Source organism: Macrotis lagotis, chromosome 4, assembly GCF_037893015.1.
Source record: "Macrotis lagotis isolate mMagLag1 chromosome 4, bilby.v1.9.chrom.fasta, whole genome shotgun sequence".
In the NCBI taxonomy this organism is placed as follows: domain Eukaryota; kingdom Metazoa; phylum Chordata; class Mammalia; order Peramelemorphia; family Peramelidae; genus Macrotis; species Macrotis lagotis.
Genome location: NC_133661.1, coordinates 268,317,437 through 268,344,879, shown reverse-complemented (window position 1 = coordinate 268,344,879; position 27,443 = coordinate 268,317,437). Strand labels below are relative to the sequence as shown.

General features: G+C 35.8%; 1 pseudogene; it reads left to right on the top strand.

The window, feature by feature from the left end:
• Positions 1-27,001, top strand: part of LOC141522918 (estrogen receptor beta-like) — a 37,411-nt pseudogene extending 10,410 nt beyond the window's left edge.
• The last annotated feature ends 442 nt before the right edge of the window (positions 27,002-27,443 follow it).

Genomic DNA, 27,443 nt, shown 5'->3' with positions numbered 1-27,443 from the left:
AATTCACTTTGGAAAATTTAGGATAAGAATAGAAGTTTGTGTCCCTTCAGCTTTAGTGGAGGAAGTAATCAACGAGATCATTAATTCACTGACGTATTTTGTTTTGTTTTGGTTGCCACTGTCAACAATCCAACGTCATCCTTTGTAGCATGAATAGAGGAAAAATTCTGGCATTTTTGCTCTTTTGGGTTTTGAAATTTATCATATTCAAATGTGAGAGATTTAAAACAGCCTTTTCATTCTTCATTTTAGGATTTCACATTTCTCTTTTAAAAAAAAATACATTTTTATCCTTATCTTTTCATTTCATTTATATTCCCCCTCATTCCTTTTTGGAGAACCATCCCTTACATAAGGGAATGATTTAAAAAAGGGAAATAAATTCTACAAAACTAAACAATATATAAAAAAAACTGATGCCATATGCAAGAAACCATACCCATAATTCCTCATTTCTATATTAAAACAGGGAGATTCAATTGTATTTTTGGTGATTTTTTTTTCTATTTATTCTATGCTATAGATGAAAAAATGTAACATTGTAAGGATAATGCTTCAAGTTCAGATTCATTGGAATGACTATACTGAGATTTAGAGATTTAGATGGGAATCTTGAGCTTGCTTCTTTATATCTTTTTCATTAAACACCCCTGACTTCTACTTTTTAAAATTACTGAGTGCCAGTTACATGTGAGGCATTTTACAGGGAATACAAAGATAAAGCAAAAACAAAACAAAAACAAAAAGAAAAACAAAAAACCCCTGCCTGTTCCTTAAAAAACTTATATTTTGCATACATAAAAAAATAAATTTAAGTAGCTTTTTGATTTTTGTCAAATCCTTTCCTTACAATAATTCTGTGACATTATCAATGGAGTTATTATTATCAGCAGTGGGCTGATAAATATTTAACTAACTCCCCAAATAGAAAAATCCCACAAAAACTTATTATACTTTAAGTTTAATTTGCATTGTTATATTTTTCATCACTTTCTTAAGTCTGGATAGTCAACAACAACAACAACAACAACAAGTCCTAATTTGTAGCATCTGTTCATTTTTGAGATGTAAATGCTCACACTGAAAACTCAAAGGTTGGTTTTATCATGAACCAGTTTGAGCTGCCTCCAACATACCCCTGATTATTATCGTCATTCAGATGAGTGAACTGAGGCTTGAAGAGATTAATTTGTTCATATAGCTAGGAAGTGTCAGAACTAGAATTTGAAGCCAGGTATCTGATTACAAATTTTGGTCTCTTTTTCAATATATTATGTTGTCCATAATTTAAATCTGTAGGTTACCTCTCCTGAGGTTATTGTTATTTTAAGCCTTCTCTGTAGTTATTAATTAAAAGACTTTATCTCTACTAAAAGAATGCTAAGTATTAAAAAGGTTTAATGAGGTGAACTTCAGAGTGTAGAAAAGTCTCTTTTTACTCCCCTTGAAATTATGGTAGCAACTGAAGCAAAATAATCTCTTACTCTAGTTTGAATAAAACCAATTCTGCAACTATTATACAGAAGGTACTTGTCTAGTCTTTGTCTATTTCATCGACTGCCTTATGAAATGACATAGGGAAAGCCATAATTATATCGACTATTAATGCTGTATATGCACAATATGAATCAGTTGGCACAAACCCACTGACTTTTTGACTGTTCCAAGAGTTCATCCATTCTTTGTGTTCACATATATCTCAGATTAACTAAAACTTTTGCCACAATAATCACTGAAAAATAGTGATAATGAACTTCAGAGAATAAAAAAAAGGAGCAAGGAAATTGACAGTGAAATTTTGTGATATTTGTCTTACTGATTTTAAAAATATTTTTTCTTTGATTTTTTTTTTATAATGAATATTTTCTTTGCCTCTAGAGAGTCAATGAAAAGAAAAGTCAATGGAAACAGCCCCATTATCAATAGCCCAGGCTCAAAGAAGCATGCCCACTTCTGTGCTGTCTGCAGTGATTATGCTTCTGGTTATCACTATGGTGTGTGGTCATGTGAAGGATGTAAAGCATTCTTTAAAAGGAGCATTCAAGGTAGGAAAACATCATTAGCTATATTTTTTGTTGTTTCGGTTTGGTTTTTCCAGAATTTATTATAAACAGTTTTGTAGAGGTGGTTTCATAAAATCTTTCAACTAAGTCTTTATGGCATAGAAATTCGAGAGATGGAGTCTCTATGGGCTGGTGAAATTTCAATTATGTAAGGAGAAATCTTTAATGTGAAAGATGACAAGCATTTACAATTATCATCTTCCTGAGATATGATATTAATAGAGATTATTGTTCCTTAGGAAAATTTAAAGATAATCCATAAAAAGAAAGATTTATTTCAAATCTCAGACAACCTCAAATTCATTTTTCTTTTGGGAAACATTGATTTAAGGGATAAAAAAACAAAACAAGAATTTCTTATGTGCCAGATAACTGTAGTAAGCATTGGGCATACAAATAGAAGCTTACAGAAAAGATAGTCCATAACATTACAATCTTTTTTTCTTTTTGCAAGGCAATGGGGTTAAGTGGCTTGCCCAAGACAACACAGCTAGGTAATTATTAAGTGTCTGAGGCTGGATTTGAACTCAGGATCTCCTGACTTCAGGGCCGATGCTCTATCCACTGCACCACCTACCCACCCACCCCCATTACATTCTAATGTTGGAAAAACAATCCATAAAAGGGAGTTGAAAAGGGATAATCAGAGAAAGAGAATATAACTTTTTTTTTTCAACACATGGGAACATACATCAAGAATAGGGCCAGGAAGGCATGGCTGATTCCTTCAAAAAGTGGAGGCTTGACTTCTGGCCAAGATGGCAGAGAGAAGACAGGCACAGTTCTAAAGTCTCCTGATGTCTTCCCCATCTATCACATGAAACAAACCTCTTAAAAGAAATCATTACACTAAGAGGTACAAAAAATCCTATGGTAATAGAGGGGAAGAAGGGAGCAGAGGAGAAACATCTGAATCTTCTTCTCAATAGACTTGGCTTAAAGTCAACCTACACATACTCAGTTAACTTATAAAACATCTAACCTTTCAAGTATTAAAAGGGGGAAAGGGGAGAGGGGGATGGAGAAAGGGAAGGGGAGTGGGGGAAATAAGGGGAAATAACAAAAGGAAGGGAAGGGAAAAGGGAAAAAGGGAAAGGGGAAAGAAAATGTAGGGTGTGATACAGGAGGGAAAACACACTGAATGGTGTGGTATTCAAAAACAAAATACTGGGGAATATGGATAAAAGGGGGAGAAAGGGGGAAAATACAAACAGAGGAAAGATAGCACAGAGGGCAATAAAGAATTGGTACTCATAACCTTGAATGTGAATGGGTTGAACTCTCCCTTAAACCATAAGCAAATTGTAGAGTGGATTAAAAGCCAGAATTCTACAATATGCTACCTACAAGAAACTCATTTGAAGCAGAGAGATACATATAGAGTAAAGGTAAAAGGTTGGAGCAAAATATATTTTCCTTCAGCTGAAGTAAACAAAAGCAGGGGTAGCAATCCTTATCTTAGACAAAGCAGCAGCAAAAAGAGATAGCATTAAAAGAGATAAGGAAGGAAACTTCATCCTCCTAAAAGGTACCATACACAATAAAGTCATTTCAATATTGAATTTGTATGTACCCAGTGGGACAGCACCCAAATTCTTAGAGGAGAAGCTGAAAGAACTACAGGAAGACATAGACAGGAAAACTCTCCTAGTGGGAGACCTCAACCTCCTGCTATCAGATCTAGATAAATCGAATAATAAAACAAACAAGAAAGAAATTATGGAGTTAAATCGATTGTTAGAAAAATTAGATATGGTAGACTTATTGAGGAAACTGAATGGGGATAGAGAGGAATATACCTTTTCTCCCTGCAGTACATGGAACTTATACAAAAATTGACCATGTACTAGGACATAAAAACCTAATGATCAACTGCAGAAAGGCAGAAATAGTGAATACATCTTTCTCAGATTACAATGCAATCAAAGTCATATGCAATACTGGGCCAAGGAGATATAGACCCAGAACAAATTGGAAACTGAATAACCTCATTTTAAAAAATGAGTGGACCAAAAAACAAATTATAGAAAGAATTAACTATTTTCTCCTAGATAATTATAATAATGAAACAACATACCAAAACCTATGGGATTCATTTCAAAGCAAATCTCAGGGGATATATTATAGCTCTCAATGCTTATATGAATAAATTGGAGAGAGAGGAAATAAATGGACTAAACATGCAACTAAAAAAATTAGAGAAAGAACAAATCAAAAATCCCCAATCAAATACCAAATTAGAAATTCTGAAAATTAAAGGAGACATTAATAAAATCGAAAGCAAAAAAAACTATTGAATTAATAAATAAAACCAAAAGTTGGTATTATGAAAACCCCAATAAAATTGATAAACCTCTGTTCAATTTGATTAAAAAAAGAAAGAAGGAAAACAAATTTCTAATATTATAAATGAAAAAGGTGAACTCACCACCAATAAGGAGGAAATTAATGTAATAATTCAAAATTATTTTGCCCAACTCTATGCCAATAAATTTGATAATCTAAGTGAAATGGATGAATATTTACAAAAATATAAGTTGCCCAGGTTCAATGAAGAAGAGATGAGATTAAATGCCTAAAGAACCCTATCTCAGAAAAAGAAATTCAACTTGCAGGGGTGGAGCCAAGATGGTGACATGAAGGGATCCAGGCTTAGGAGCTCTCTGATAAAAACTCATAAACTAAGGACTCTAACTAAACTTTCGAGAGACAGAACCCACAAAGTGACCCTGTGAGGCAGTTCTACTACTCAGGGTAACCTGGAAAAGAGCAGAAAAGCTCTGCTCCCCGGGGCAGAGGGGCGCCCGCCAGAGGGGTGGCCCGCCAGAGCCAAAGAACTTTAGCCTCCCAGAGGCAGCCCCAGAGAGCTGGGAGCCTCAGCTCACAGCAGCAGGGGAGTTGCCTGAGCTGCACCCCGGGGAGCACCGGCACAAAGTGGGTGAACAGCGGGGGACCTCTGCCAGAGCAAGCGCGTAGAGCCCAGCCCTCTGGGCACACAACCAGCAGCCTGGTCTATCGGCAGCCTAGACCTGGAAACAGAAGCAGGTGGAGCTGGTAAGCAGGAGCCCTCAGGGCATGAGCCCATTGAGCTGAGGGAGGCGAGTGAAGAGAGACTGCAGAGCTCTGTCCTCTGCCCCTAGAAAAGGACTCTGGAGCTCTGACCACATTCAGATCCTGATCACAGTCTAGGCCCCCCCATAGAACAGCAGCCCCCCCCACCTCAGCCCCATGGCAGAGTGGGGCGCTTATGGTCATTCACAGACCAAGAGGGAGGACAGAACCTCACACACTGAGACCCTTGTGGGAGTGTCTCAAAAGCTCAGGAAGCACCCCCAAAAAACAGGCTTAGGCTGGGAAAATGAACAAACAAAGAAACAAGAGGAAGACCATTGAGAAATATTTTGCAAATGAGCCCAAGAAGGATCAAAATACTCAGTCTGAAGATGAGGAAGCAAAAGCTTCTGCATCTAAAGACTCCACGAAAAACAGAAATTGGGCTCAGGCTATGATAGAGCTCAAAAAAGACTTTGAAAATCAAATGAGGGAGTTAGAAGAAAAACTGGGAAAAGAAAGGAGAGAGATGCAGGAAAAACATGAAAATGAAGTCAGCAGCTTAGTCAAGGAAATCCAAAAAAATGCTGAAGAAAATAGCATGCTAAAAAACAGCTATGGTCAAATGGATGAAACAGTTCAAAAAGTTATTGAGGAGAAGAATGCTTTAAAAAACAAAATTGGCCAGATGGACAAAGAGATAAGAAAACTCTCTGAGGAGAATAAATCCTTCAGACAAAGAATAGAATTCAGGGAGATTGATGAATTTACCAGAAATCAGGAATCGATACTTCAAAACCAAAAAGATGAAAAATTAGAAGAAAATGTGAAATATCTCATTGAAAAAACAACTGATATGGAGAACAGACTTAGGAAAGATAATTTGAAAATTATTGTAATACCTGAAACTCATGATCAGGAAAAGAGCCTTGACATCATTTTCAAAGTATTACTACAGGAAAATTGCCCTGATATTCTAGAAGCAGAGGGCAAAATAGAAATGGAGAGAATGCACTGATCCCCCCGAGAAAGAGATCACAAAAAACCAACCCCCAGGAATATTATAGCCAAGTTCCAGAACTCCCAAGTCAAAAAGAAAATATTACAAGCAGCCAGAAGGACACAGTTCAAATATCATGGAGCTGCAGTCAGGATCACACAGGACTTAGCAGCAGCTACATTGGAAGCTCGTAGGGCTTGGAATACAATATACCGGAAGGCAAAAGAGCTTAGAATGCAGCCAAGAATGAACTACCCAGCAAGGCTGAATGTCCTCTTCCAGGGAAAAAGATGGACTTTCAATGAACCAGGGGAATTTCAAATGTTCCTGTTGGAATGGCCAGAGCTGAACAGAAGGTTTGATCTTCAGATACAGGATTCAGGTGAAGCATAGAGTGGAGAAGAAGTGGAAAATATGAGGGACTTAATGATGATGAACTGCATGTATTCCTGCATAGAAAAATGACTATGATAATACTCATATGAACCTTCTCAGTTAATAGAGCAGGTAGAGGGAGATTTTTTAGTTGAAGCACAGGAGAAAGCTGAATTCAAAGATAAAATATGGTGTAAAAATGGAGTCAATAGAAAAAAAAATGGAAATGTAATGGGAGAAAGAAAAAGGAGAGGTGGAATAGTCCAAGCTATTTCACATAATAAGATTTTTTTATTACAATGAGCTACTGCAATGATATGGAAGGGGGGAGGCAAGGGGGAATGAGGGAACCTTTGCTCTCATCAGAGATGGCTAGGAGAGGAAACAGAAAATATACTCAAACGGGGTATAGACAACTGGAGTAAGAAGGAGGGGGGAGCAGGGGGAAGGGGTGGGGATGTGAATAAAGGAGGAGAGGATGGACCATGGGGGGACAGTGGTCAGATATAACACATTTTCTTTTTTTTTCTTTCTTGTAAGGGGCTGGGATTGGATGGCCTGCCCAGGACCACAGGGCCAGGTGGATGCTAGGCCTCAGGGGTGGTATGGGGGCTCAGGGCTTCTTGGCCCCAGGAACAGGGATCTGTCTGCTGCGCCACTCAGCAACCCTACAGCAGAGCCAGAGTGAAAGGAGAGAGAAAATATAGTACATGGTAGTGGAGAAATAAGAAAGGAGGGAATTGCGATCAGCAATGGCAACATTGGAAAATTATGGAAGTAACTTTTGTGATGGACTTATAAAGAATATGATCCACTCACGACAGAGTTGATGGTGTTGGAACAAAGACTGAAACACATTTTTTGTTATTATTATTTGGGGGAGGGTGCAGGGCAAGTGGGGCTGGGTGGCCTGCCTGGGGCCACATAGCAGGGTGATCACTGGGTGTCTGGGACTGGATTCGGACCCGGGTGCTCCTGGCTCAAGGGCCAATGTTCTGTCTGCCACCCAGCCACCCCTACTATTATTACTATTTTATTTTATTTTGGGGCTTTTTTTTCTTCTTTTTGGTTTTTGCAGGGCAGTAGGGATCGGGTGGCTTGCATGTCACATGGCTGGATGATTATTGGGTATACGAGGCTGGATATGGACTCAGGTGCTCGTGGCTCCAGGGCTGGTGCTTCATCCATTGCACCACCTGGCCATACCTACAATTATTACTATTATTTTTTTAATTTTAATTTTTTTCTCCCCCCTTTACTTTTTTGCCCAAGCAAGTCTATCTATATTCATGAGGGGAGGGGTATTTTGTTTAATTGTAAACAAGTATATTTTATTAATGTAAAGAAAAACATTTGTACAAAATGAGAATAAAAAATAAATTAAAGAAAAAGAAATTCAACAAGCCATTATTGAACTCCCTAAAAAAAAATCTTCAGGGCCTGATGGATTCACAAGTGAATTCTACCAAACATTTACGGAACAATTGGTTCCAATCCTATATAAACTCATTGGAAAAATAAGGAAAGATGGAACTCTGCCTATCTCTTTCTATGAAACCAATATGGTACTGTTACCTAAACCAGGAAGAGTTAAAACAAAGAAAGAAAATTATAGACCTATTTCCCTGATGAATATAGATGCAAAAATCCTAAACAAAATCTTAGCAAAATGACTACAACAAGTCATCAATAGGATAATACATTATGATTGAGTAGGATTTATTCCAGGAATGCAGGGTTGGTTCAATATTAGGAAAACTGTTAGTATACTCAATTATATCAACAACAAAACTATCAGAAATCATATAATCATATCAGTAGATGCTGAAAAAGCTTTTGACAAAATACACCATCCATTCCTATGAAAAACACTAGAGAGTGTAGGAATAAATGGACTATTCCCTAAAAATAATTAGCAGTATCTATCTGAAAACATCAACAAGCATTATATTCAATGGGGAGAGGCTAGGGGAATTCCCAATAAGATCAGTAGTGAAACAAGGGTGCCCATTATCACCACTACTATTCAATATTGTATTAGAAATGTTACCATCAGCAATTAGAGAAGAAAAAGAAATTAAAGGAATTAGAATTGGGAAGGAAGAGACAAAACTCTCACTATTCACAGATGACATGATGGTCTACCTAGAGATTCCCAAGAAATCATCTAAAAAAACTACTGGAAACAATTAGCAATTTTAGCAAAGTTGCAGGTTATAAAATAAACCCTCATAAATCCTCAACTATTCTATATATGTCTAGCAAGAAACAGCAGGAAGAACTAGAAAGAGAAATCCCATTCAAAGTAACCTCAGACAATGTAAAATATTTGGGAGTCTATTTGCCAAAACAGACTCAGAATCTTTATGAAAACAATTATAAAATACTTCTCACACAAATTAAATCAGATTTAAATAACTAGGCAAAAGGTAGAGCTAATATAATAAAAATGACAATTCTACGAAAACTAAACTATCTCTTTAGTTCCCTACCAATCAAAATCCCAAAAAATTACTTTTAATGAGTTAGAAAAAATTGTGAGTGAATTCATATGGAGAAATAAAAAGTTAAGAATTGCCAGAAGCTTAATTAAAAAAAACTGTGAATGAAGGTGGCTTAGCACTACCCGATCTAAAATTACATTATAAAGCATCAGTCATCAAAACTGTTTGGTATTGGCTAAGAAATAGAGTGGTGGACCAGTGGAATAGACTAGGTGTAAAAGCAGGAGAGGATTATAGTAATCTGCTATTTGATAAACCCAAAGAGTCTGGCCATTGGGATAAAAACTCCCTCTTTGATAAAAACTGCTGGGATAATTGGAAGTTAGTATGGAAGAAACTTAGATTAGACCAAAACCTCACACCCTTTACCAAGATAAGATCCAAATGGTTACAGGACATAGACATAAAAAACAATACTATAAGCAAATTAGAAGATCAAGGACTAGTCTACCTGTCAGATCTATGGAAAGGGGAACAGTTTATTACTAAGGAAGAGTTGGAGAACATCACCAAAAACCAATTAGATGATTTCAATTACATTAAATTAAAAAGCTTTTGCACAGATAAAACCAATGAATTCAAGATCAAAAGAAATGTAGTAAATTGGGAAACAATCTTTACAACTAATGATTCTGACAAAGGACTCATTTCTAAAATATACACAGAACTGAGTCATATTTTTAAAACAAAAAGCCATTCCCCAATTGACAAATGGTCAAAGGATATGCAAAAGGCAATTTACAGATGAGGAGATCAAAGCAAACCATAGCCATATGAAAAAATGCTCTAAATCATTAATTATTACAGAAATGCAAATTAAAGCTTCTCTGAGGTACCATCTCACACCTCTCAGATTGACCAGTATGACCAGGAAGGATAATGATCATTGTTGAAATGGATGTGGGAAATCTGGGACAATATTACACTGTTGGTGGAGCTGTGAACTCATCTAACCCTTCTGGAGAGCTATTTAGGACTATGCCCAGAGGGCAACAAAAATGTGCATACCCTTTGACCCAGCAATACCACTACTGGGTCTATACCCTGAAGAGATGAGGAAAAAGGGTAAAACCATTACTTGTACAAAAATATTTATAATAGCCCTGTTTGTGGTGGCAAGGAATTGGAAAACCAGTAAATGTCCTTCAATTGGGGAATGGCTTAGCAAACTGTGGTATATGTATGTCATGGAACACTATTGTTCTATTAGAAACCAGGAGGGACGGGATTTCAGGGAAACCTGGAGGAATTTGCATGAACTGATGCTGAGTGAAATGAGCAGAACCAGAAAAACACTGTACACCCTAACAGCAACATGGGAGTGATGTTCAACCTTGAAGGACTTGCTCATTCTATCAGGGCAACAATTGGGAACAATTTTGGGCTGTCTGCAAAGGAGAGTATCATCTGTATCCAGATAAGGAGCTGTGGAGTTTGAACAAAGTACAAGGACTATTCCCTTTAATTTAGAAAAAATACAGATATCTTATTGTCTGATCTTGTTACCTCTGAGAATTCTGTTCTCTTTGAGGATATGATTTCTCTCTCATCACACCCAATTTGGATCAAGGTACAACATGGAAACAAAGAAAAGCCTGACTGAGTGCTTGCTATCTGTGGGGTGGGGGTGGGGGGAGGGAAGCAAGATTGGATGAAAATTTTAAAACTCAAATATTATCTTTGATAAAAATAAATTTAAAAAAAGTGAGGGCTTCTAAGGGACTCAGAAATGGAAGAATAGAGTGAGCCTTGTAGAGGACTATTCCATGGTCAGTAGGTTATAGATGTCATAGGCTTCCAGAGTGAAGACGCTCCAGTCACTAAGTAAAGTTCCAGAGTGAAACAGCAGAACTATGATTCTGAAGTCCAGAAGATCAAGAACAAGGCTGGGAAGACTTGATAATATGGCATGATTCTCCTTGAGGCATTTTTATTTTATAATAATTAACAAGAATAAGAATCAGAGATTAGAGCTCAGTGGAATGGTTATGGGAAATGCCCATTTTCTGGAGAAAAAGTCAGTTTTTCCAATAAATTGAGTAGCATTCAGTGCCTTCAAAGGAAATTATTCAGCCATGAGACATTTTTAGCATTGGACTAGTCATTTTTATCCCATTTTATAGAGTATCCTTTACTATTTCTTCCTTTACTATTTACTTCCATCTCACATTTCTGCCTGTTGAGATAACATTTTTTTTTTGTTTTTCTCAAAATCCAGAGACATCCCCTCTATCTTTTTATTTAAAATTTAAATGATGTATAGTTGTTTTGAACCAATCATCTCTTCTCTAATCTATTCCTTTTTCTCCCTTTCTTACACTAAGTGATAACTCACATTTCTATGGGGTATCCCAAAAGTTGTAGGGCTGCTTTAAATAACTTAAAACTGCATTAAGATTTTTAGCAAACCCTTTTTTAAGTCCTTAGTTCTATAAGATAGATAATACTAGTATTTCCCCGAAGTGTAGATGAGGAAACTAAGCCTTTAAGAGATAAATTGATAGTAAATGGACTAGAATTCAGGTCTTTTGACCTATTCTATTATAAAACTTTAATTTTCCATGTGTTGCTTCAGATAAGGAGGGTAAAGTGTAAAGTAGATTGTCTTCAGTCTCTTCTCATTTTGTTATTCTCTCACTAACCTCTTAATCTTACTTTAGCCTAGCTTCTACTTAGCTACTCAAAAATTACATTTTATGTTTTCCCTGAAATTTTTTAATTTTAATTTCAGTACTTCTTTGTCAGCTAGCTGTCAAGAAGCAAATGAATTTGAAATTAATTCCTGCTCTAAGGTTTACCTAATTGGTGATAAGGCATCAAATCTACAGATTTAAAGAGAATGCATTTTGCCTAAGAAAATAAAACCTGCTGCATAAACTATTCCTGATGTTGAGTTCTTGATATTCAACATCATATTATGTAGGTGACCAGATCTAATCTGCCTATGCATTAAGCCACTTCTATCTCCCTTTTATTCTCCTCCATCTTTGCCTTCAGTTATAACTGCAGCATGTTTCTGCTCTCTATCTACTTTTGTCAGTCTCCCTCTGTTCCTACAGAATTTTTTGTAAAATTCCACGCCAAGCATGCCTCTTAACAGAAAGGTGGTTGACCAGACATGTGGAATGCGGCATATGTTTTCAGTTTTCTATTTTAACTTGCTTAACTCCTCTTATTTAAAAAAATAATGCTTTTTAGTGTGTTTAGGAGTCCTTGGGAATTGAGAGTTATGTAGAGAAATATCAATAATACATAAAAATAAAGTTCCCACTCTTATTTTGCTATTACCCAGCCACTAGAATGCCAAGACTGTTAACAGCTCATCTCTGCTAATTGATGTGCCCCTACACTGCCTGTATTGGAACCAAGAGATGGTGTCCAGACAAGAGAAGGGTTTACTACTACCAAATTAATATTTGAATTTAAAGATTAATCAGCACCTAGTTGAACATGGGAAAATTGAGGTATATGGGAGAGATAGAAGTAGAATGAAGAAATGAGAGATGCTAAAGATGAAGTTATAGGAGTCATTCATTCCTTTTTTCACCCTTCTTTCTCTGACTTTTCTGGAAAGTTTGAGAATGAAGACTCAGAAGACTTATAATCAGAAAATAGAAAATTATTATAAGAAAAATGTGACAGAAAAAAGGAAGAAATTATAGTTAGAAAATAGTTAATAAAGTTAATAAAATCTTCGCCTTATTTTTTAAATGAACATTTCCCCCAAAAAATGTGCATTTTCTATTGTTAAAACTTTCTCAATGTAATTCTAGTAAATGTGATTTTATCAGATGTTCTTTCATGTATTTGACTTTCTTCCAGAATTAATGTCATGAACTTTATTGTGTGGGCTGCTTTGTAAACTCTATTCCTCTGAACTCTCCATGTTATTTTGCTTTCTAATAATTTTTAAATGAATTTTTGGGAGGGGGTTATCATTGTAGAATATTTTTTTTAAAAACTACTGAGGGTTATCATGAATGGTTTTCAGAATTCAGGGAGAGCTTTACAATTTTTCTAGAGAAGGAAGTAGAATTATGTTTATATTTCAAAGGGAAGTAGTAGACTTTTCAATTAAAACCAGGTCAGCAGCTAAATGTATAGTAGTTGTCTCATATTTCATTGGGGTCAAGGTAAAGTGTGTCCAACTGTAGCTGATCACATCAATACAAGCTCAGACTCTTTACAACAGGTCAGGAACAAATTGTATGTGTGAATATTTGAAGTGAAGATGTCTAAATGTGCACTCCTCACGTTTCTTTTAAGCTACTATAATTGTGCTGAGCTCATAGAGCACAGACATGTCTTTGATGTGGGCAGGCCAATGCTAGGTGATCCTGTACCAGTATTTCCCATGTTTCACAACAATTTCTCAGTTCTTCAGAGAGACCTTGATGGTGTCCTTCTTCTGACTGCCATGTGAGTGCCTGTCTTGTATGAATTTTCTGAAAAATGATCTTTTAGAAAAATGTACATTTGACATTCAAACAAGGTAGTCAGTCCTTTGGTATTGCATTTTCTGTGGTAAAGTCTGAATACTAGCTAAAATACTGTAGAGACTAAACCTGTAGCAGAATAATTATCTTTCCGGGTGTTTTTTTTTTGTTTTTTCCTAATAACTCCAAAGCACCAATTCTTTATGTGGTAGAATCAGGGAAAGACAATAAATGCCCTCTATATCTAAATTGAGTTTGATTTTTTTTTAGAGAACCTTTGAAGAACGTTTCATTTTAATCATTTAATTAGTGCATGCTTTGTTCAAGGCCTCGTCCAGGGCCTATCCCTCGCCATCTGAGTTTACATTTTATCATTTATATATACTCAGATAACTACAAGAAAAGTTAAGGAGTGAAGAGGGCAAGGAGACATTTGAGGAAGTGTTCACCATATATTTGTTAAGTCTTATGCATGAAGAGAACTAGGGTGGTAACTCTAGTGAAATTTCTTCTATTTAAAAAAGTGAATTTTTTCTGTTTTCTTTAGAAAACAAAACTATGCTGAAGTATATTTTCTCCTTCACTTTGGAGGAAAAAATCACATTAAAAAACAATCATTCAGTGATAACATTGATCTATTAGCTGCATTATCTAAATTTTGCATATTTTTGACCTTTTGATGAAAAGTAATCGCAAATCACTTTCATGAATCAGTGGTTACTAAAATTAAATTAATATAATTAAGCTAATAAAATAAAATTAAATTAAATTAATATAATTCCATTGTTAATTAAATCATTTTTCTCTAGAAATGGTGTGGCCACAATAATTTGTCCTTGAAAATCTTTTGAGTATCTTTCCTCTGTCTTCAGAAATTGTTATTGGCTACCCAAATGAAGCAGCTGTTTTGATTATAGCCACCAATTTAGAAATATCCATTCATAGAACTAGGGCTACATGTCCAAAAGCCTAACTATAAAAGTTTAGGCCAGCAAGCTGCCTGAAATTTCTTTGGTTGGCTTTTGTTCCAAAATTCAGCTTCTAAGGTATCATTTCACTAATTAGGAATTGAATACTTTGAGATTCTAATAGCCAAGATTTACAAAACACGTTAAGGTTCACAAAGTACTTTAAAAATAATTTCTTTTCATTTATTTCTTTATAAAAATTTATTGAAGGCAATGGAGTTAAGTGACTTGTCAAAGGTCACACAGCTATGCAATTTATAAGCATCTGAGGGTGGATTTGAACTCAGGTCTTCCTGACTCCAGGGTCAGTATTCTACCCACTGTACCACCTGGCTGCCCCTAAAAATATTTTCTTGCTTCTTCTCATAATAACAGTGGGCAATAGATGCTATTTGAAAGATGAGAAAACTGAGAGAGGGTGTAACTTGTCTAGGGACACAACTGGCGCATGTCTGAGAGCATCTTTAAACTTGGGTCTTATGCCATAATAATCTCAAAGTCTTTAGTGGTATTTAATAGATATTTTTTGAATCAACTTCATAGGAAAACAGTGCAAGGTAGTAGAAAGAGCACTGGTCCTCAGATCAGAAGGCTTAGATTTGTATCCTGCCTCTCCCTTACACTGACTAGTAATTTTGCCCTTCTTAACCTCAGTTTCCTCATCTGTAAAATGAGGATATTGGACTAGAGGATCTTCTGTATCTCTTCCAACTCCAACACTCTCTACATCTGGGGTGAGTAATTTATGGGAAAAGTTGGCACATGAAATGTTTCTTAGGGATAATATTTAATATTTTAAAGGAAAAATAGGTGCAATCCAAATTTTTCCCAAAGAACCTCTTTTTAAGTGACTGGGATCACAACTAGGGAAATGGTAACCAAGGGAGTGAGTGATCTAGACAGCTGCCACCTTTTATTCAGAGACATCAAGGTAACAACATTTATTAAATACCTGCTATATGCCAATCACTGATTAAGCCCTGGGGGGGAAAAGTTTAAAATAACCCCATCCTTCAAGAGGCTCATTATCTAATGGGGAAGAAGCCTATTTAAGTTCTCCTGTTAGAACCCCATCTTTACCTATTTCAAACCGAATAAGTTAGTGTATCCAAAACTGAATTCATATCTTTCCCCCAATAACTTTCCTTTTTCTGGTGAGGGTACCAGCAGCTCCCCAGTCCTTTTGTTGCCACCTACAACACTGCACTCTCTCTCGTTCCCCATATCCAGTCTTGCAAAGGGCTACTGATTTACTCTTGCTAGCACTTCTCACATATGATGCTCCTGTCTTCAGACCTGCCACCATCCTGGCAGGTTCTCATCATCTCATGACTAGACTATTGCAGTAACCCCCTGCCATGGGTCTCTCCCCATCTCAGTTCATCCTCCACTGAGCTACCAAAGTGACCTTCCAACAGTGCAGGTCTGACCATGCCACCCCTCTATTCAGTAAGCTCCAGTGGTTGGTTCCCTGTTGTCTCCAGGATCAAATATAAACCCCGCTGTTGGTTATTCACAGCCCTTCATGGCCTGACTTGTCCCTTCATTTCTAGTTGTCTTAAACCTTATTCACTGACCAGTCTTCTGCTTCTATCCCTCCTGGTCTTCTCCTCCTGGCTTCTTTCAAGTCTCAGTTAAAATCCTACTTTCTCCAGGAAGTCTTTCCTATCTCCATTAATTCTAATGCCCACTTAGCTGAATATTTCCAATTTATCACATTCTAATTTGTTTGTACGTAGTATTTGTGTGTTGTCCCCCTCATTAAAATACTTAGAGGTCAGGGAACTGCGCTAAGTGTTGGGGGTACAAGGAAAATCAATAAACTCTTTTGACTTTCTTTGCACCCCCAATTCTTAGCACAGTGCCCCAACATATTTCAAGTGCTGAATAAATGTTAATTGACTCGCTCATAGAAACAATTTTATAAATAGTAGTTAGGTATAGTTGAAATCATCCCATTAATATTTCATTGCTAGGCTTCTTTGGGTTGGCCTGGAAACGTAATTATCATTAGTGATATTGTTACTATGCAGTTCAAAACAAGGATCATAAAGATGGGCACACTTTCAAAGAGGCAGTTTATTTATAACACATAAAATTGTCCATTTAAGGCATCCAATCTTAATTTTTATTTAATATTGCAAAAATTATATGTCCTTTTTTGTTTGCCCCTTATCTGAGTGCTGTGGGCTTTCTGACACGCAAAGAAATGCACACATTTAATTCTATAAAGAAGAAAGCAGGGAAAGCTAGATAAACAAACACACAACCTGTTGCATGGCTATCTCAGTTTAGTTTCATGTATGAAAAATTCAAGAGAAATTTCTAATTGCCCCCATTTTTCAGAATAAAAAAGGAATGTAGAGGCAGGGAATGGGTAATCTAGGTTAGCTTATTAACAGTCAAGAATAGTGAGATACTCAAAATGGCCTTGATCTTTGAATCCAAATGTTTTCCTTTGATTCCAATGATACCTTAAGGGTCATCTTTCATTACCAGAAGGTTTTTGGTCTTTTATCTGGCAGGAAGAGAGAGCAAAGCGTTTCAGCTATGCTATGTTACCAGTGATATTCACCAGGAGGCACGTAAACAAACTATTATAACCATAAACTTCCTTTTATTTCTTTTGTAATAGAACATAATAATTATATTTGTCCAGCAACAAATCCATGCACAATTGAAGAATCAGCACAAAAGTTGCCAGATTTGTAGACTTTGGAAATGTTATGAAGTTGGAATGATGAAATGTGCTGAGCCTACTTCCATGTTTATTGCATTCTATTCATCCGAGGCATTTTATTAACTATATTATTTTATACCAAATCATGTATAACATATTATCTAAAATATTGTATATTATATGAATATATTATTATACTTGTATTAATTGTATATAATATGAGAACATAATTATATTAACATATTAACAGTATAATTATATATTCATGGGTGAGCATATACTTATCTTGCCTAATATAATTATATATTATATACAAATATATAATTATATAACCATATCATTAACTAATTTTTTATACTACAGGTAACTGAATTCAACTTTATTGAAATCAAAAGTTTATCAAATAGCAAATTCAGTGCAAAATGATCAGTGTTGATGGAAAGAGGAGAAAAGGAAGCTAGGCTACATTAATTGTCATGAGTCCAAAAATATTTTGGTTAGTCAATGATTTCACAGGATTTTGGTCAAATCTAAGATAGTAGAGGCAGGGAGAATTGTGGATGATTTCTGTGAAATTATTCAAAATCTTTGAATGTGACTCCATGATGAAAGGAGATACTCTTTGCTTTGACTATCAACCAATGACTTGGAGTTCCTCCTTGAGAATAATATTCCTTTATTTTCCTTCTCATTCCCCCTAACCCTCATATCCCTCTGCATGTTGTGGTTTAGTTATGTTCATCTCTCTGTGATCTTATGAATCCTATTGCCCATGAATTTTTTTCAGAAAAGCTATTGGAATGCTTTGCTATTTCCTTCTTCAGTAGATTAAGGCGATCAGAATTTAAATGATTTGCCCATGGTCACACAGCCAGGAAATGTCTAAGACTGGTTTATTCATGCATATTCAATAAATGACTTATTAACTGCAAAGTACTGGGCTAGGTGCTGAGGCATCTAAAGTCATAACCCCAAATCCCTGCTCTCTGGGATCTTACAATCTATTAACCTGTGTGGATAGAGGGAAGATCACAGGACAGGCAATACCTGGGCTGGGCCTTGAAAAAGGCAAAGATTTTCAGAGGCATATTTCAGGCATGGCGAACAATCTGAACAAAATCTGTAGAGGTAGGAGATGAAATGAGATATTTAGTTCTGGGACTAGCTAGGGGTCCCTTCTACCTGGATCAGAATCTGTGAATTATTATAATTGTCATTTATATAAGACTTTGAAATTTCAAGTGTGCATTCTCATGTGAACCTCTCAATAGCCCTCTGGGGTTGGTACTATGAGCATTATTATCCCAGTTTTACAAATGGGGGAACTGAGGCTCATCTAGTCATCTAGCAATTATTAAGTATACACTATGTGCCAGCCCTAAGTATCATGTACTGAGAGTACAAAGAAAAGCAAAATACAGTCCCTGCTCTCAGGGAAAGGGAAAATAGCAGGTATGAATAAATAACTATGTACAAACAAGATTTTTTTGTTCAGTCATTTTTAGTTGTGTCTGACTCTTTGAGATCCCATTTGGGTTTTCTTTATTGGAGTGGGCTGCTGTTTCCCTCTCCAACTTATTTTACAGGTGAGAAAAATGAGGCATACATGTGAAAGTGACTTGCCCAGAATAACCCAGCTAGGAAGTGTCTGAGGTCAGATTTGAATTCAGGAAGATTATCTCCCTAAACTCTAAGCTCAACCCTCTATCAGCTGCACCACTTAGCTGCTCAAACAAGATATAGATGAGATATGTTGAGGATAATCACAAAGGGAAGATTCCAGGATTAAGGAAGATTGCGAAAGACTTCTTGAAGAAAGCACATTTCAGCTGGAAATGAATGCAAATCAAGGAATCTGGTACATAAAGATGAACAGAAGAGAATTCCTGGCTTTAAATTGGAGAGAATCCAGGAGAAGAAATGTTCAGTCTCTGGAGATGGAGCCCCCAGGGACTCTATTGTCTCTGGATACCAGAACACATGGGCATATATGAAGATACGGAATGTAGGAAGGTGCCAAGTTATGGAAGACTTTATAAATCAAAGAGCAGATTTTATGTGATCTTGGAAACAAGGGGGAGCCACTGGAGTTGATTAAATAGGGTTGGCATGATCAAACTTGCAATTTAGAAAGATGAATTTGATAGGTAGTGAAGAATGGATTGGAGTGGGGAGAGATATGTAGGGAGGATTAGCCAGCAGGCCACAACAGCAACATGGACTAATAGTCTAGGTATGAGGTGATAAATGTTAGGAGATTGTCTATGATCCCATAATACATGTTGAAGGTAAAAAAAAAATCCATTATGGAAAGATAAGTCAGAATAAGTTAGTGGTAAGCTTTAAAAAACAAACTTTAAGGGGCAGCTAGATGGCACAGCATATGGAGCACTGACCCTGGAGTCAGGAGGATCTGAGTTCAAATCCAACCTCAGATACTTAATAATTACCTAGCTGTGTGGCCTTGGGCAAGCCACTTAACCCCATTGCCTTGCCAAAAAACAAAAACAACAAACAAACTTTAAATACAATCTAAAGAGTGTATTATTTTTGTGTCTGTGGGATGATTTCAAGAGGGAAAATGACATTGATAGAAATTTAATGTGATAAGCATCAAGGAGAAGGCTATTAGAGACACTGTGCAAAAAAGAAGCAAATGACATCCCTGTCCTCAAGGAGCTCACAAATAAATGAAGGTGATGGCCTGATACAGGATGGGAGCTCTGTAAGGAGGCGGGGCTATCTCTTTAGAGATAGAATTGAAAAGACCTGGAGAGTGCTGGGATATGGGCAGTGAATTATAGACAAAAATCAGTAATCTTTCTAAGCTTACCTAGCTAAGTGACTGGAAGGATGATAATGCCTTAAGAGGAAAAAAAAATCAATTTAATTTTAGATGTCCTGTTTGATTTTCAAGTGGAGATGAAATGGGCAAATAGAATTCAAAAGAGAGGATCTGAACTCAGGAAGTATGTCACCAGGGTAGAAAGGGAATAAGGATAAGAATGCCAGCTCTGGAGTCAGGAAGACTCAGACATATGCTAAATGTGTGACTCTGGGCAAGTCTCATAATCTTGTTCGCATTAATTTCCTCATCTGTAAAATAACCTGGAAGAGGAAATGGCAAACCACTCCAGTATCTACACTAAGAAAACTCCAAATGAGGTCACAAAGAATAGAACATGACTTAAAGACTGAACAACAACAAACGAAGGTGAATAAAAGGGCCAAAAGAAGTAGTAACTGAGAAGAGGCTGTTTGATTTGGCAGTTAAGACATCATCAGTATTGTTCAAAATAGACAATGAGAGTGTTACCAAAAACAAAGCCTGAGCCAAACATGATGGTTAATACCAGTTTTCCTTGTTCCTGGGGAAGCTAGAAGTAACTTGGATGCCCAACAAAATGGGATAAATAAACTGTGGTGCTTAATTAAAATGGAATACTATGATATAAGTACAAGGAATGCATAAAAAGTATCTCACGTGGTTTGGTTTGGGTTTTTTTAGATTTTTACAAGGTAAATGGGCTAAAGTGGCTTGCCTTAGGCCACACAGCTAGGTAATTATTAAGTGTCTGAGACTGGATTTGACCCCAGGTACTCCTGACTCCAAGGCTGGTGCTTTATCCACTATGCCACCTAGCCACCCCCATGTGGTTTTTTTAAAAACCATTTTTCTAAATTAAGTTCCCATAACTAGATTCTTTCTTTATTTTGATGAATTTCCTTTTAAGTGAGTATCCTACTGAAGATTTTTTTTATTTTTAGCATGTTAGAAAAATTTTACATATATATCTTATTCACAGAGCTGACATTCCAAAATGAGATGACTAGACATTGATCTCTAATGCCTGATGTAGTTCTAATCATCATTATTCATAGTAACAGACAGCTTTATTAAATCTTCATTTTTTATAAAATCCTTTATATAAATACATCTCATTTGTTCCTGAATTAGATACAACAAGCATTATCTTCACTTTTACAGATGAGGAAACTAAGAAGTAGGGAGATTGTGGAATTGATCTAAGGTTATATGGCTATGCATGAGAGGTAGTTTTTAAAACTAAGTCTTCTTGACTCCCTCGACCACAGATTATCCTATAGGAAATCCCTTAGTTTCCTTTCTTTCAACTTCAGAATCTCTTGTTATCTTGTTGCCCTCATCCCTGAACAAGGAGCTTTCTTCCCTGCCAAGGCTAACCCTTGCACATGTGCCTTTGATCATATATTTTCCAGTCCTACTTCATGGCCTAGTTAACAATAATCATCTTTCCTCCCTTATGCATCTTCAATTTTTTTGATTCTCCACTGATTCTTTTCTGTCTATAAACATTCTTAGGTCTCCCTTAGCATTAAAAAAAGAGTAAATATAGGGAAAATTTTCCTCTAGGGTCTGCTATCCCCTTAACCTAATAGACTGTTTCTTTCTCTTTAAAGCCAAATGAGTTTTTTAATGGTTTTCTGACTTCTAGTTCCCCTTCTCCAATCTAACCTCCACCCCACTGTCAAAATAGGATTGTGTGAAGTAGTGCAGTCTAAAGGCTTGACTACATTACTTTCTTTCCTCCTCTTCTTCCTCACATCTTTCCTAATCTATACCTCTAGGATAAAATGCAAATAATTTAGTTTGGCACATAGAGCTCTATGTAGTGTGACTCCAAATTATTTTTTTCAGTCTTATTTCATATTTCTCTCTTTTACACACTCTATTTTCCAGTCATATTTACCTACTAAATCTTCCCTGAACTCTTGTCATGCCAGTGGGCTCTGGAGTCAGGAAGCTCTAGTCTCTAATCCAGTTGTTTGTTTGTTTGTTTGTTTTGCAAGGCAATGGGGTTAAGTGGCTTGCCCAAGGCCAAACAGCTAGATAATTATTAAGTGTCTGAGGTTGGATTTGAACTCAATTACTCCTGACTCCAGGGCAGGTGCTCTATTCACTGAGACACCTAGCCACCCTCTACTCCAGCCTTGATTGATCTTTATCCTTCCTTTTTGAAGTAGACCATGCCAGGGAGATGATGTCATGACAAGCACATGAATTGGATTTAAGTGTGTGTGTGTGGGGGGGGGGGAACTGTGCTAAGTCACCAAACTCACCTTCTCCTCCAGAGCCATCTGGGACCAGTGGCCAGGTATGGATCAGGATGATTGGATGCTAGGCAATCAAGGTAAAGTGAATTATCCAAGGTCACACAATTAATAAGTGTTAAGTGTCTAAAGCTGGATTTGAATGTGGATCCTTCTAGGTCCAGCCATTGGAGTAAGTATATCTAGGATTATACTTGCAAGACAAACCTAGGAACAACATGAACATAAATATAAACAACTTTTTATACAAAGAAAATCAGAGTTAAATAAATGGAGAAATATTAGTTGTTCATGGATACACAAAGACAACATAATAAACATGACAATTCTATATAAACCAATCTACTATCCCATTACATTACCAAAAATTTCTTTATTGAGTAAGAAAAAAATAATAAAATTCATTTAGTAGAATAAATAAAAAATATCAAAGGAATTAATTATTTAATAGATATAAAGAAAAGGGTTTTGGCAGTATCAGATATTCAATTATATTATAATGCTGTAATTATCAAAATTATCTGTACTGGCTAAGGAACAGAAAGGTAGACCAGTGGAACATAGTAGACAAACTAATAGTAAATTATTGTAGTAACCTTGTGTTTGACCAACATAAAGATATTTAATCTTTGGAAGTAAGAATTAATTTGGCAAAAATTGTTGGGAAAACTGCAAAACAGTTTGGCAGAAATTGGTCCAGAACAATATTTTAAACAATTTTCCAAGATTAGGTCAAATGAATATGTGACCTAGAGATAAAGGGAGACATCACTTGAAAATATGAGGACCATAGAATCAAATACATGTATAAGATAATAATTTATGAATAAACAAGTGATAAATATAATATTGAAGAATAAAATGGATAATTTTGGTTGTTATAAAATAGTTATGCAAATAAAATCAATGAAGTCAATATTAGAAGGGAATCAGAAAATTGAGGAGAAATTTTATAGATATATAAACATCTCATCTCAAATATATATAGAGAGAATTCTGTCAAATTTATGAGGACAAATTATCCTCCAATTGATAGTCAAAAGATGTGACTAAGCAATTTTTGATCAAAGCTATATATTAGTGTCATGAAAAATGTTTTAAAACAAAATTGATTAGAGAAATGAAAATTTAAAAACCTCGAGCTATAACCCTACATCTATTAGATTGGCTAATATGACAAGAGAAGGAAAGTGAAAAATGTTGGAGGGTATGTGGGAAAATTGAGACACAAATGCACTGTTGGAAAAGGTGTATACTGACTTAACCATTATGTAAAGCAATTTGGAAGTATATCCAAAAGGATATAAAAGCCACCCTACCAATATCACTTTTAGGCCTGTATTCCAAAGAGTTTTTTTCCAAAAAAGGAAAAGCATCAAACCATTAGCAGACATTTTATATATATAATATATACATATATATATATACATATATATATATATATATAAAGTGATATTGGTAGGGTGGTTTTATATATATATATATACATTTATATATATATATATATATATATATATATATATATATATATATATATATATATATATATATATATAAAACGAGCATCAACTAGAAGCATTTGCAATAATATCAGGGATGAAACAAGGGTGCCCATTATCATCACTGTATTCAGGATAAGAGTATAAGAGAAGAAAAAGAAATTGAAGGAATTAGAATAGGAAATGAGGAAACAAAACTCATTCTTCAGATGATAATAATGCTATATTTATAGAATCCTAGAAAATCAACTGAAAAACTGCTTGAATCACTTAATAACTTTAGCAAAGTTGTAGGATATAAAATAAACTCACACAAATCATCAACATATCTATTTAATACCAACAAAGCTAGCAGCAAGAGATAGAAAAAAATTGAGGTAACTGTAGACTATGTAAAGACTTGGGAGTTGGACTTTCAATCCTCTGCAAAACACTTCATCTTTGCCTGTGTCAGTCTCCTCTATCTTTAAAATATATTGTTTAAAGGATAAAACATTGGTAAATTTCTTTAAAATGCTAGCTATTATTCTTATTATTTTTATCATATTCCCACTCTGAACATAAATATAGTCTTATGTATTCAGAATTAACTACCTCTCAATTCTGATTCTTGGAATTCCTAGTTGCTTTCAAGAATCATGTCCAGTGCTAACAGAATGTCTTTTGTGGGGAGTGGGGGGTATGCAGCACGAATGGGGGAAAATTTGTAAAACTCAAAATAAATAAAATCTTAAAAACAGAATCATGTCAAGTGCCATCCTGTAACTAGGTTGTCCCTACTCCACTTCAGCTGTGAATACTCTTTCTGGTCTAAAACTACCTTTTATTTACTCAATAATAATTATTTCTATTGAGAACTCTTATATAGTGCCTTAAAGCTTACAAAGCACATCAATAATAATAACAATAATAATCATCATCAGTGTTAGTAATTATATAGCACTTATTATGTGACAAGCATTATGCTATGCATTTTGCAATTATAGTCTCATTTTATCTTGGCAGCTCTGGGAGTTAGTTGCAATTATAACACCATTTTTACAAATTAGGAAACTGGTAGGTAGAGGTTAAGTGACTTGTGCAGGGTCACACAGTAAGTGTCTGAAGCCATTTCTGTGTTTATGTTGTGTGTTACCTCCTGACTCCTTGGAATGATAGCCTTGGGTGTCTCTGCTTCTTCCTTCTCTTGTATGTATAAACCTGGTATATAATAGACATTGAATGTTTCAATCAAAAGGGGATATGAAAATCAATACCTTTACTTTCTAACACTGTAATGTTGTGAAGTAGTAGACGTCTTTATTGTAGGAAATAGTCTAAACAAAAGCCTGTTGTCCTGGATTGGTTAAGCTGCCCTCTGTGCTACCCCCTCACAACTTTGTCACTATTGAAATTAGTTAGCTTTATCCTAGAATCTGGAGGATGCATCATAAGGAGATAGACTTAGACCTGAAAGGGACTGTATAGATCATTACATCCAACCCCCTCATTTTACAGGTGAGCCACCTAAGACTGAGAAATCAAGGGACTTCTAAGGTCACAAAAGTAGTAAATGTGATTTTTGTTCTTTGTTTCTGGTTTTAAAAGGGGTAAGCAAGGGAGGGGAAAAGAAATATATCAGAGAGTGAATAGGAAAGAAGAAGGAGGAACTTACTGTTTTGGCATAAATGAAGTTAATGAAAACATATGGAGGAGAGCACAAGGATAAAAGACATCTCATGAACTTCATTCTTATCTGAGCTGGCTGAAGGAGGGTTGAACACAGACACAAAGAGTTTGGGGCAGGTGCAATGGCTACAGCACTAGGCTTGGTATCAGGAATATTTGAGTGCAAATCTGGCCTCAGATCTTTCTTATCTGTGTGACCCCGGGCAAGTCACTTATACTGTTTGACTCAGTTTCCTCAATTTTAAAAGTTCTGGCAGTAGAGAAAAGAAACAGAAATATATGGAAATGGGAAAACAAGGAAGAAAGGCCCATGAAGGGAAATAAGGTGGGGAACAACTTGGAGTATGAGACCAAAAAGCATAAGGCCAGCAATCCATTTATGTGAAAGTAACTAGTTCTTTCCATTTCTCCACTCCTCCTCCAGTATATTTATTTTCCTTTCCTTTTTCTTACCTTTTAAAAAAACAGATAACAGAATAAAATAGTAAGTAGTCATAAGCAAAACAAAATTTAACTTTGGAGATGGAATCATTCTTTCTACATATGCATATGTTATATAATATGAAACTATGTAATATGCATAGTACAGGCACACTAGTTATATGTAATATAATTTCATGTGAAATATAATATTATTAAATTATACCTTATTATACCACATATTTTATGTTAATATGATATGTGAAAATATATCTCATGTTGCATACATCATATATATGTTTTATTTCACATATAATATATTAATAATATATAATACACACACGTGCGTGCACGCACACACACACACACACACACACACACACAAATACACACACACGAAGAAGGGATATTCGATTCTCCAGATAATTAACCACTGGTTCACCAACCTAGGGGAATGGGATATGCTTAGTGTTGGCAGGAGAAATAGAGGGAAAGCATTTTATTAATATTTCCCTTTCCCACCCATCTATAGGTTCCCGGAGAGCACATTGTAGGTATTAACTTATCCGCAGGCAGTGGAATGCAGATGAGCAAATGAATTGTCTTAGCAAAGGAAAGAAAAATATTGAAAATGTAACCCAAGTTAAAGAGCTGCTGATGAATGTTCTGAGCCCTGAGCAGTTTGTGCTATCTCCCCTGGAAGCAGAACCACCCAATGTATTTGTGAGTCTGCCCAACAAACCATTTACCAAAGCCTCCATGATGATGTCATTGACCAAACTTGCTGATAATTAATTGGTTCACATGATTGGATGGGCCAAGAAAATTCCCGGTAGGAGTTTGGGGGGGGGGTTACTTTGGCATTGATTTGTAGGTTTGTTCAGCATTCTATCACAATTTCTATAGTCATTTGTCTTCCTGAATCAAATATGAATTCATTCACTGTTATTCAGAAGTAGGTAATAAAATTGATCAGTATGGCATGATAGGAGGAGTCTTAAATGTCACAGACCTGTTTATTGCTCTGTCTTAGGTGGTTGAATCTCATTTATCCTCCAGGAGGAAGGCACAGACATTGAATAGAGAGCCACATTCAAAGTCAAGAGACATGGATTCAAAAACCAGCTCTGAGCACATAGGCTATGTGACCATAGGCAAGTCACTTATTCTAACAATGCTCCATGCAGCTCTCAAAGATCAAAAATTGCAGCTCAGGTGCCTGTTGTGGATAAAGGGAATTTCAGTGAAAGAGCATGTAGGGAATTCCCTCCATCAAAGTCAGTACAAAATATTGCCTTCACTGGTTTTTACATAATCTTCAAATGTTAAAATATATAACAACAAAGTATTACTACATTGTGGAATGTTTCTTTCAGAGAACAAATTCATCTGAATATTTTTTAACTAGATCAACTAAAAATAATAACAAAGCATATGTGCTGTTTTGACTAGATCAGAGAATCTAATGGCTGTTATTTACCTTAATGAATAGGAACAGATAAAACTAACTATAGCCTAGAAATATCAGGGTAAAAGGAAGGGATTTTGTTTTTTTTTCTTCATTAGCATAAGAAAGACCTGAGCATGTTTGTCCTGAGAAGGGAAAGAACTTGCAGAGAGGGAGAAGATTCCCTTTAATGGTGTGGGTTTATATATTTGGTTTCTTGAGATGAAGTGTGCTAGTACCA